The 12,031-nt window shown below is 44.7% G+C and overlaps 1 protein-coding gene across 6 annotated transcripts in view; it reads right to left on the minus strand.

Annotated features, from left to right (window-relative positions):
• The window catches only part of LOC120903039, a 45,590-nt gene extending 36,555 nt beyond the window's left edge, over positions 1-9,035 (minus strand). For 3 of the 6 annotated variants that reach the window (XM_040312227.1, XM_040312228.1, XM_040312223.1), the window contains exon 1: positions 7,603-8,914. The gene's annotated coding sequence lies outside the window, so the exon portion shown is untranslated. The other 3 variants (XM_040312226.1, XM_040312225.1, XM_040312224.1) reach the window with 2 other exon arrangements.
• Positions 9,036-12,031: the final 2,996 nt, after the last annotated feature.

Consider the following 12,031-nt stretch of genomic DNA (forward strand, 5'->3'; position numbering starts at 1 on the left):
GACTTGAAGCGTGAAATTTAAAAATCAAATGTGATGAGCAATTGTACGAAATTTAAAAATATAAACAGGGAAGATTTAAAGTATTTACTTGACTTTGTTTTGCTATTGAATTGATGAGGAAGATCGGCTTCACTCAATTTTTTTTTTGAAAAAAGCTTTCTACCACACTCGTCTTTCTACACAAATATCGAATATTTATCAAAAACATACACTTACATCATCCTAATGATTGAAATGATTAAAAAACTAATATGTGAAAAAAAGAGCTTTTATGTAGCAAATTTATCGTAACAATGAATTTTTCAATTACCAACATTACCATTATTGCTGTTTATTATCTGTTAATTATTAATTTTCGCAAAATGAAGTGCCATTGTGAAGCATTAGGTCATATTGCTAAGCACAACAAATTAACAATGTGACCAACCAAAATAGCTTCACAATTACCTCCCATGTTCCCCAGGTGACAAATTCAGCAAAGCTTCAATAAGTAAACGTCTAATCCACAGCCAACGCTCCCATCATCAGCCAGCTCCCCGGGGGGTAGTTTATGGGATATTAATTTTCTTTCAATAATCAAAACCATACCAAAACCCATCTCTCAACAGGTTCGTTAGCAAACGGTTCGAAGCAGCGCAAACAGAAAAAAAACTCCTTCCTCCTCCTCATAAAACACCTAATCAGTTCAGCCAATTTCTTCGCACAACCCGTTGGGTAGCGACGGCGAATTGCGGCGCAACCTCACATTCGGGGGGGGGGGACGCGCCCCGCTCAATGTCACGCCTGGGAGCGATTGCAGCTTGACGACCGAGCCCAACCGCTTCGAAAACAGCGAACCGATCAGAATCGGAAGCTCACGCCGGCTGATTCGTGTTACCGCACCGACGCCATCGAAGGCATAACGATCCAACCGGGAGGCGAAAGCGTATCGAACGCCAGTCCAAGACCAACCAGTTTGATTCTGAGATGAAGATATTCTACCTTACCCCCTTCCCTCTGCTTGACTTTGTCGCTTCTCGTCGCGATAGTATTTGCGTCCTTGGAACGTAGCATCGTCCGTACGGCGTATAATGATGATTGAATTTTCCACTAACGAACGTGTCGGAGGGCCTCCTGAACGATGTCTGACGGCTGGGATCGAAACTTTCCCCCAGGAGGTCCTCCACGATGTTTTTCGATTCGCGCAACCGCCCGGGTGGGAAAAGTATTCTAAGACAGTTTTAGTAATGCAAATTTCATTACCACCCCCCGTCCGTCCCCCTGTGCTGCGCGTGATGATAACTAATTCTAGGCTGTTGAGCCAGCCTGCGGTGAGAGAGTAAAAGTCTCAAGAACGCAACAGGAAGCGGAAAAAGGCAACAACAAAAAACTAATGCCAATAATTAGTAGGCAATCTCGGTGCGCCTAATTTGATCATCAGCCGCTTGCTCGATACCTGTGCCGACGCGGATGGAACTTGGGCCATTTTTTGGGCCATGCGCTCACGACCTACCGGGCATCGATTCCTGTCGCTCGGACGGGGAGGGGGAAGTAATTCAATTACAGGCAGGAATTAGCTGTTGATGAAGTTGTGTCAGCACGTGGTTTTTGGGAGCATTTTTTCACCGTTGCCGATGACGCGGATCGGTGGTGGAATAAAAATCATGACCACATACGCCATCACGTCCACCGGGCCAGAGGGCGAATATGTTACGCAAACGTTAAAGAGTTCGAAAGTGAAATCAAATCGTCTTATTTTCTTTCAATCTCTGGTTTAAAGCTCTGCCCTTTGCGCAACAAACCGAAAAAACGAAATCCCCGCCAAAGTAAATGCTTCACTGTGCCGGCGTATTAACATTCGTTTACTGTTGCCGTGATTGAGCTAAGCCCTCGGCCGGGTCCCGCTACCGTTGCCTTCGTTGGTGGGGTAAAGCCCTACCAAATGGCAGACAATGGACAATTTTCCATTTCAACACTAAGCGGATGCTTTGTTCTTCTCGGCAAATGGTGGGCCGACGACGGAGCCGTTGGATGGGTCGTTCGTTTACGGATTGCGTACGGTAACGTGCGCCGCCCATCCATCCATCGCACTCCCTGTTCCGACACCCACACCTAATACTCGGGCTTGGGCACCGGGCTGCTGTTGGGCCGGCTAAGCTGCAGACAAACAAATCTTCCCACGATAATCCACTTTAAAATCCAATCCACCAAAACGAGCGCGCATTAGGCATTTACCTCGTTTGCCAGGGTGTGTGCGCGTGTGTGTAAGCGTGGTAGCTTTGTGTATCTTTTCCCATCCCAAAACACGGCCACGTGTGGAGAACGAGCTGATGCTTTCCGCCGGTATGTGGCGGTAGGATTTGAAAACTTTGCCTCCGTATTTTGCCGATTTTGTTGTTGGCGGTGACAGGATTAGGACTTCCGGCGACATGTTATTTCGAAACCAGGCAACCTTAAACCCCTGAATCCCGCCCGGCATATTGACTGGTAGGTGATGAAAGGCACATCACCAACCCCCGGACACATCGGACTCAATCGGTGTGCCGGTTGATCCGGACGGGGCCGCGTGCCAGCGCAGTGCTCGTACTGCGAAACCGAATTTTGTCAGCGCGCTGGGCGAAATTGGCTACCAGTGAACGGTAATAAATCCTCGGCACGACTTCTTTGTGCTGCTTATCAGATGTAGGAGGTCGAAAACAGATGCGCTCAACCGTATTCCGGGCCTTGGTGATGCTTGGTGATCCATCTGGCGCGCGGCTGATAAGAGCTGTTGACAGACTGTGCTGTGGAAGGCATGTGTGGTGGTTGGATCAAATGGTATTACAAAACATTGCCGAAGTGTGTGAAAAAAAACTGTAAGAAAAGTCTCAGTTAGACATTGTATTTTAGTTTTGAGTAGGTTGCCGAGGCACTGCTATATATTTTTATATCATTTTTTATGCTCGTTTTAGGATCTTTTGGCTGATACATAGGACTTTCTGATGCAATCGTTCGTATTTGCGCCTAAAGGTATGCAATCCACGTTTCCAAAACATACCATATTGAATCATCTGCAGATTTTCATATCCCTGTTTCTTGCCTTCGTCAGATGTAAAGGGCTAGTGTTATTTATGTTTAAGTTGTTTACTAATTAAGAATTTGTATCTGTTATTTAGGCCTATTGCCCGATAACGTAAATAATAAATAAATAAATAAATAAAATAAAATAGCAGTAAGTTTCTTTTAGACCTTGAAAGCAAGTGCACGGGACGAATTTCTTGATTTGTGTGCTGCAGTAAAGCCACAATCAATCTCTAGCTGACAGTTTCTTTTCCCAAAATGTCTATTGGTATCTTAATTTGAAAGAAATTGAAATGTGATCAGTAATGAGTAAATAGAATTTACGGTTAACCTAAATAAGAGACACTACCAAAAAGGGAAAAAAACAGGATAAGGTAACATGTTTTCAATCAATTCAATCGAATAAACTTAAATTATAAAGATTTTGAAAAACATGAGTCAAGATTACGAAAAACTGGCGTTATTCTAGATTTTTATTTGCAGCCTCGATGTGTTTTTTTTTACTTTTTAGATTGAATGATTGAAATAATTACTTTGGACATGTTTTTTTAAATAATGCAAATGAGTCAATTTAAAATGTCAAAAATATCAAAATGAGTCCAAAAGATCAAATGTTGTAACGTACTGCATACTTTCAGGCGCTTTGCAAAGCCTCAAAAGATTAGAATTAATAAGGTGGGATTGTTTTGCAGCGTTTGCAAACAGCAACCCATTTAATTGTAAAATCGGTAAAGAAAGCTCACTTAGATGGCTCATTTATGTGTGAAGCAACCAAGATGGTAGATTGAAAATATGTTGAACGATAGGAGCACAAATCAAACAATATTTTATCGAGATTGTATTAATGGCCAATTCCTTTAAATAAACTAGAACCAATGATAGAAAAAATAAATTGCTAATGATTTTTCAAACTTCCTGTAGCCAATTGATTTCTTCTCTACACATTACAAACTGCTAAATTTGGACACGTTTAAAATTAAATATTCAACTACGCATCTAAAACTGGATAGCCCCTTTATTTTGCCAAAAAAACCCGTCTGCTTGTCGGTATATGATACAAAACCCACACAACACACTTTGCATCCAAGCACAAACCTTCCCAGCAATTACACCTTAAGCCACCGGAAAGGAATGGGGTTCTTTTTTTTTCTTCTGTTGCAGCATTTTATTATTGCTACGTTTGCTTCTTGCTTTGCACAGTATAATGCGCAAAGTATGCAACACAGTCAAAAGCCCCACCGTCCACCATGTAACCAAAACGGCGCACTGCTTAATAAAAGCGAACAAAAAAGAACAAAAACAAACCACAACAAATAAAACCGTAAGCTAACATTATGCGGCCAATTGCCGCTGTGGCTGCCGTTTCATCATTCACCGCAAGCCTCCTCACCGCACTTCCTTGCCGAATTACTTTCTCCATCTCGAAACCTCGTAACCTGATCCTTTGCAAAACCCGCACAATGCACAGTCCGCACAAGACCGGAGAAGAATGAGAAATGGAAATGAGAAAAACAAAAGGAAACAAACACACATACACACGCGCGCGTCCCATTCACGTACCAGCTGGCCCGCAAAGTGTGTATATTTGTGTGTGGGGGGCATTATGTGAATCATGATTTATGTTAACTTGCGATCGCCCTCCCTGCCCAAACAGCGAGCATAAACAAAGCGTGCGTGTGAGTGGCCATGGGCACGTGTGTGCTCGGCACCGTCTGGGTGTGCTTTTTTTCTGCTCCATGGTCTGGAGGGATAGGGGGGGGGACAGTCCGAGGAAACTCATTCCACCGTCATTTTCGGTGGATTTGTTCGATTTGCTTTTGCTCGGGCCGCTCGGTTTTATTGTCCATTTTCGGCACGCCACACGGTACGATCAAAATGGATGGATGTAAATTTTCGTTAACGTTTTACGTATGTTAGCAGTCCCGCCCGAATCAACCTCTCCCATTCTTCTTCCAATCCCATCATGATACGATCGACGTTCGACCGTTTTGTTTCACATCAAACATCCAGACGCTTGCGTTTGGAAGTGGAAAAGAGGGAAAAGAAAAAAGGTAATAAAGCTCTACTTTTGCTTCTTCGAACGATATCATCGTCTCCTGGCGTCGCCGGCAACGATACGCAAGACGCCACACAGATACAATCAATCTTCCAACGGCCATTAATATAATCTTCGATCGAATTTTTGTCCCCCACCATCATTGGATCAGGTACACGCTGTCGGCAGGCTTTCACTTTTGGCAGGATGTTTTAAAGATCTTTCTCGCATCGCATCGCTTTTCCGAACCCCCGAAACTCAATGCGGCTTCACATGCGGGCTTTCGAATGCGGTTCGTTTTCTTGCTCGCCAAACTTTAAGCCCAACCGCCCAAAACCTACCGCTCGGGACGGGTTTGGATGTGTGTGTTTTTTGTTGTTGTGTCCCGAAGGCAATCCTTTCACAATTTATTACGCTTTCTGCTCGTTTGCAGACTCCTGGCAAGCCTTCAACCGTCCCTTCCACCTTTATTTTTGCCTTTGCCTCTTCATCAGGGTCAAATAGAGAGGTTTGCTTTTCCTAGGGCCTCGAGTGCTGATTTTGGGCCGAAAGGCCGCCCTTCGGCACAAACCTTTTCGGGGCAAACCGGGCCACAAATGTGTTGCTATCGGTTCCTATCAATCAAACGAACGGTAGCTGCAGCATGATGGGAAAAGAGTGGAAAATGAAGCTTTTCTGATGAGGGTGCACAAAAAAAAAAAAACCGTACGGAAACCGAGCGAAATACTTCCAGTCAAATTCCGGGAAAGATTACACAGTGATGATATGTTGCCCCGTCTTAAGGCAGCAGGGGAAAAACAGAGAGTAAGAGCTGCTCGTAATAGAATCGTAGCGTGTAAAGCAAGCGTTATGCCGCTATTTGTGTTGCGCTGCTTGCTTATCGGCTCTGTTTGGATGTGTTTCGATACACGAACTGCAAACCTTCCCCCTTTGCAAATTGTTGTGTGAGTATGAGGCGGTCCGTTTCCATCACAAAGTGGAACCGATTGGGGGTAAGTTGGGGCTACTGTGAATGAGCCACAAATTGTGCCTCACCGAATGAAGCTGCCAATTTTTTTGCCTCCTAAATCCGGATGAAGTATTCGATGGAATTGGTTTAGATTTTTTTGGATGCACGGTTTGATTGTAATTAGGAATTAGGAAGATTAAAATTTAAATAATATATAGTGTTTGCATGTAAAAATGACAAATATTTGCATGGGTTTATCTTCACGTGCACTAACAAAAAGTTAATTGCAATTTCAATTATAGTATCACATGAGTCACCAGACGAAATTTGACACCTCTACAAGGTAAACTCTAACCGTGATGACCAAAAAAGTTAAGCAACTTCGTCCAGGAGCGTGCGCGATCAAAGAACCGCACCCTGTAGCGTCTAAAACGGAATCCGTGCTGTAGTTCGTGGACGTCTTTTAAGCCTATTCCGGCATCTACAACATCTTGGCACTATTAGACAACAATCAAAGCTTCGAAAGAAAGCCCAGTTACGAATGACTGACGTTTCTGATCGACTTGAGGTTCCAAAGCGGAAGCAGAAATCGCGTCCACTGGCTTCGCAGCGGCAGATGATGGTGCTAAAACTTAATGCGTTCATTTTACGCGAATTTCGGAGGAATTGCGAGGAATGACGCCCTAGTCTGCGAACTGGTCCATCTTTCCACAGCTACGTCCCATGGATTTTTTCTGGAAAAGCTCCACTCCAACAATTGTGTCGTAAAAACTGAGGAGGGATTGGTCAAAATTGAAGGTAGATCTTATAACAAGGCTGCACGCATGTCTTCTTCTGCCATAGCGAAAATTCTGGATAACTGACGCAAGGTTGAAGATTTATTTGTACAAGTAAACTCAAATAATTAATAAGATGTTCCTGGAAATGAATTTTGTCTCTCAGTTTTGTTCCCACAGCCGGCCGGAAAAAGTTTGACTTTTTAAAGCAACGACATTTCTGAAGGGATGTATGTGTTGATTACATGTTGAGATTAAAGTTGTCCGTTTTTAATGAAAAAAATATGATTTATACACCAAAGCTCACACACAAAGCAGTCGTTTGACCCGGTACGGCTCGCCGGCTTAAGTTAATTGAAAGCTTATCATGCCCATAAAAATGCCCCCGATCAATTGGTAGGCCTCTCCTTTAAAACAATGCAACAGCTTAAACAGTTATCCTCCCCATCCTCCCCCCCCCTCAATACTCAGACAAAAGCATGGACCAAAAACAAAGCCTTTTTCGTTTGCTCCAAGCCAAAGTTCGGTCCCATAAAACCATCTGGCATACATAATTCCAGCACAACGAAATCCGTCAACGTGCATAAATCCAGGGGCAACGAAATAAAAAAAAAGTAACGAACACACACACACACACACCCAGTCTGACAAGAAATCCATCCCAGGGTCGAAGGGATTAAACGATCTTTTCCTACCGCTCTGTCTCGACCCCGGGCTCGAATTCATTAAAGCAAAGTGGGTGGTGGTGGTATGGGGTTGTTGGGAGGAGGGGGAGGGGGTGGGTAAAATGGGGATCAACTTACGTGATTAGATGGAGGTGGCGTGTGACCGGATGTGCGCCACCGAGGGAAGCACTGAACCGTGCGGTAGGATTAATAAACCACTCACAGCAACAAATTCCAATGTCGTAAAATCTTTATCGCCTGCGTTGCCTTTTTCCAACTGTCGCTCAGCATCACACATGCTCATGCACACACGCACACGCACGCACGCACACACGGAGGTGGATGCACAAGTGGAAATGGGTTTTAGTTTTGATTCTCGCTTCTGGCAGACTGTGGGCTTTGGCTCGTCGGTCAATTGCTATGGTTGATGTTACACATTGCTACACCGAAGCGCACACAGACAAGCATATACACACACACACCCACACCGATAAGTGCACACACACAACGGGGCTACAGCTATGGAGCGAGGAGCGTTTCGTCCCGGCAAGGAGCGAAATTAAACCAGACGCGGCGCGGCAATCACTTTCCCAACGAACGAACGAGCGAACGAACGAGGTGTGCGCTTTTTCCCGCTGTTTTCTTCGCTGCCCAACGGAACAAATAATGGAGCGTGTTGGCGTCACGGCAGGCTTCCTCCTCCGCTTCACCCTTCCCGGTTGCCGCTCCGGTCTTTATGTTTTATTCATTTTCATCATCCGAATCGGATTCGGATACAGAGAAACACACACACAAACGCCAAAAAACCCGGTGGATGGCGCTGGGGAATGTGTGTGTGTGGTGTGGTGCCTGGGCTGAAAGTTTTGCGCCTGCAAGACGACACGATCAGCAGCGCGTCACACGACGTTTTCGAACCGATGAAGGCGGTTTGGGACGAGTTTCCTTTGCCGGGGCAGGGAAAGTGGTTGACCGAGCAGCATATCCGTCCGGCAATGGTCAAGGGTATAAAAACAACGTCCACGTCAACGATTACGATCCCGTCCGCCCAGGCCGCACACCGAACCCACAGACAGACACACAAATGCTCTTTTTGCTTTCCGTACCGATTTGTTGATGGTTTTTCTTTTCGATTTGTACGGTGGACAATAAAATATTGCCGATCGCTGTGTCGTTCCCGGACAGACACTTGCTTATATTTTACGATTTCGCTTACACTTAACTATCTTATCCTCCCATAAACACGTGCACTTAACGTAACCCTGTGTGTGTTTGTTCCACGCAGCATCCTCCCACAACGATCTTGTAGCTCTTGCTACACTTGATGCGTGCCAGAATGTGCGAATAGAAAACACTCCCTCCACACTAGCTTGCATGTAACTTCCCAAAAACTACCCGATCAAAAACTACCCCCACCAGCAACTTCGTCTCTGTAAGATGCTGCAAACATATAAAAACTACACTCACACTCACACTTTCAGCCCGAGAAAGCGATCCTGACGTCACGCGTCGTTGGGGTCGGCGGTACAAACCCGACAGGCGCCGCTACAAACCGACCGAGATGGAAATCCGTCTTTGACTGCGGTGCCCAACGGGACGAACAGGTAAGCGAAGCGGTCCTTTTTGCCGTCGGGGCTGGTAAGTGATTCGTGTTCGGAAGATTTCCGTTCTTTTTTTGTTGCTTCTGTGATTTGCTTTACGAACCGAACGAACACTCACCGGATCTCGCGAGTGACGCCAAATTGAATTTTGGAAGAGCGGGAGAGCGATTCGAGAGAAAGCGCAAGAGAGCGAGAGAGTGTCGAACGTGTCCTCTTCGCGTCCTTGTGCGTGTGCGACTGTTGGAATGTTGGGTGTGTTTGTGCTTACGGAAAGGAAGGCGCAGACCCAATGTTGAACAATGTGCAGGGAGGGCACCTTATCGCATTAGATAAGATAAGGCTTCTTAAGGCATACTCATTGATTCAGTTTTGGAAGAATTACGTCAATACAAAATTCTACTCAAAATGGTTACAACCGGTCTTAAGAAGGAAGGATCGACCTTTTGAGCATCGGAAAATGAAAAACATGAGATGAAAAGCATAACTCTTTGGCTAACGAGCAATGTCACCGTGAGTTTCAGCATCCTCATGATGGTGAGATTGGATCCTTTGGTGAGCAGGATAAGCTAAAGCATCAGAAATCCTCACAGCAGTGAGGTCAAACATTTGTGAGGAAAATAAAGTGGTGGGGAGCATACACGCACTGCGCAGATGCGGCGAAAACGGGGAAAATCGAACAAACTTCACACGCAACCATTGCTATTCACCATCGTGAAAGGTCCTTCGAGGAGTAGTGAGTAAGTTTTCAGTACTCATGTTAGTGAGATAAAAATTTGGAACATTTTTGGTGGTGGGGATAGGGTGAGAATTATGCTTCTCCTTTCGCCAATCAATCTCATCAGTAGTGAATGTCGTTTTAATTGTGAACGACGACTTGTGGAAGTGAGTTTTTTGGGCTGTTCTCACCGTACTGAGGGTTACAAATAAAATGGAGGGGATGCTCGTGAGTTGATGTGAACTCCCCTCCTCACGAGTTAAGAAAGAAAGATGAAACTCTTCCGAAAAGATTCAAGATTTTGACAATGAGAAGCGACCTAGAGGAGAAAAGGAAAACACGAATCAAGATGAAAACCGTTTTGTTATTTCAAAGAGCTCATTTTACCATAAATCAATCGCACAACCAGCACCTACATTCCAATGAGTATGAAAGCGATGAAATTTAACGATAAAATTCACACAAAAATGGAAGTGTCAAACTTAAATTTAAGTCTCGTTTTTTTAATTAAAAGTTACTCTCATTACCCCTTAAAGTATCCATTATAGTACCAAACAAAGCGGCTTCGGCAAAACTCCAACGACCAACAGCAGCCGAAAAATCACTGTTTCCGCACGCATTCATCCACACCTCATTATGTGTCCAGTTGCGCCACCGGCGACTCCACCCGGAACTGTCCGGCAGGACCGGCTAGCCGGACCACCCCGAAAATAAGCACAACTGATGAAGCGGCCGCCTAGTCGCCGTGTCTACGAGGTGTTGCAGCACTGGGGAGAGAAGCCGAGTGAAAGGGACGGGCGCGAGGCAAAAACCTCAAAAAGTCGGCAGTACTTCCGCAGCCACTGGCAAACTAAAACAAAGTAAAGCAATTAGTTTGACGGGCAGCAAACATTAATTAATTTACCCTTTTGTAGCCGGCCGACCGGTGGTCGGCGCCTCCTTCTCTCTCTCGCTCTCTCTCTCTCACTCTCACTCTCTCTCTATTTCCTCTGTTGAGCAGGATCGTACGATCTTGTGTCAGCAGTAAGGAAGAACAACCACTAGCCAGTAGCTAACCGTTTTTCGAACGAGGAACTGTGTGAGACTGAAACGGAAGAGCACTGTATCCGACGCGCTGTATTTTGATGATTGCAGTAAGGCTTTACGAATGCGAGTTGTGTTGTCTGTGTCCGGTAGACCGAAGCAAAAAAGGGTGTATAAATAAAAATATGAAAACAAGCGCGGCTGCCACACTGTTTCTCATTACTTGGTGATGAGACACCAGGCAAAGCCGGAAGCCGTTGGTCTGTATGGCCGCTCTGACCATGTCACGTCACCGACACGTTTCATTCACGTTGACATTTCCTAAACCCCTCCTCGCTACCCGGTGCCGATTGGTGCCGGCACGTTTAATCCGGTTGATGTGACGGGTCAAACGCCCAACCCCTCCCTCGACCGACTTTTGCCTTGAAAGGGACTATGGCAAGTGGGAGTGTTGTGACAGCTTTGGTGTAACCGAGGAAATTGGTCCTTGCTACGGTAGGTTCGCTCCGATTAGCCTATAGCTTTAGCTGGAACTATCGTCCAGACATGCGGAAATGTCTTAGCCAATCAAGACTATATTAAAACTAGATGGCCAATTATTGTTCCTTTCTTTATCCCAGCCTGATTGTTATCCACATCTGCTACTTAAACGTAAATAGATACTTTACGTGATCAATTACAGGGTTTCCCACGATTTATTGGTTGGTTCCCACGATTTATTGGTGCGTTCCCACGATTTTTTGGTCATTTCCCATAATTTTTTGGTAGCAACCCACGATTTATTGGTCGGTTCCCAAATATTATTGGTCGGTTCCCAAATATTATTGGTCGTTTCCCAAATATTATTGGTCGGTTCCCAAATATAATATAATATAATACCGACCAATAATATTTGGGAAACGACCAATAATATTTGGGAAACGACCAATAATATTTGGGAACCGACCAATAATATTTGGGAACCGACCAATAAATCGTGGGTTGCTACCAAAAAATTATGGGAAATGACCAAAAAATCGTGGGAACGCACCAATAAATCGTGGGAACCAACCAATAAATCGTGGGAAACCCTGTAAGCACAGAAACTATCAAATCAGGGAGATTTAAGATTATTGTTAATTTAGCTTAAACCATCAAAGGGGAGAGTTTTAGCAAATTTGTTTATTTTTATACGATATATTTTTAAAAACATCACATTTTAAATCAATCAAATCAAAATCTACCTAAAAAG

Source organism: Anopheles arabiensis, chromosome 3 (genome assembly GCF_016920715.1).
Source record: "Anopheles arabiensis isolate DONGOLA chromosome 3, AaraD3, whole genome shotgun sequence".
In the NCBI taxonomy this organism is placed as follows: domain Eukaryota; kingdom Metazoa; phylum Arthropoda; class Insecta; order Diptera; family Culicidae; genus Anopheles; species Anopheles arabiensis.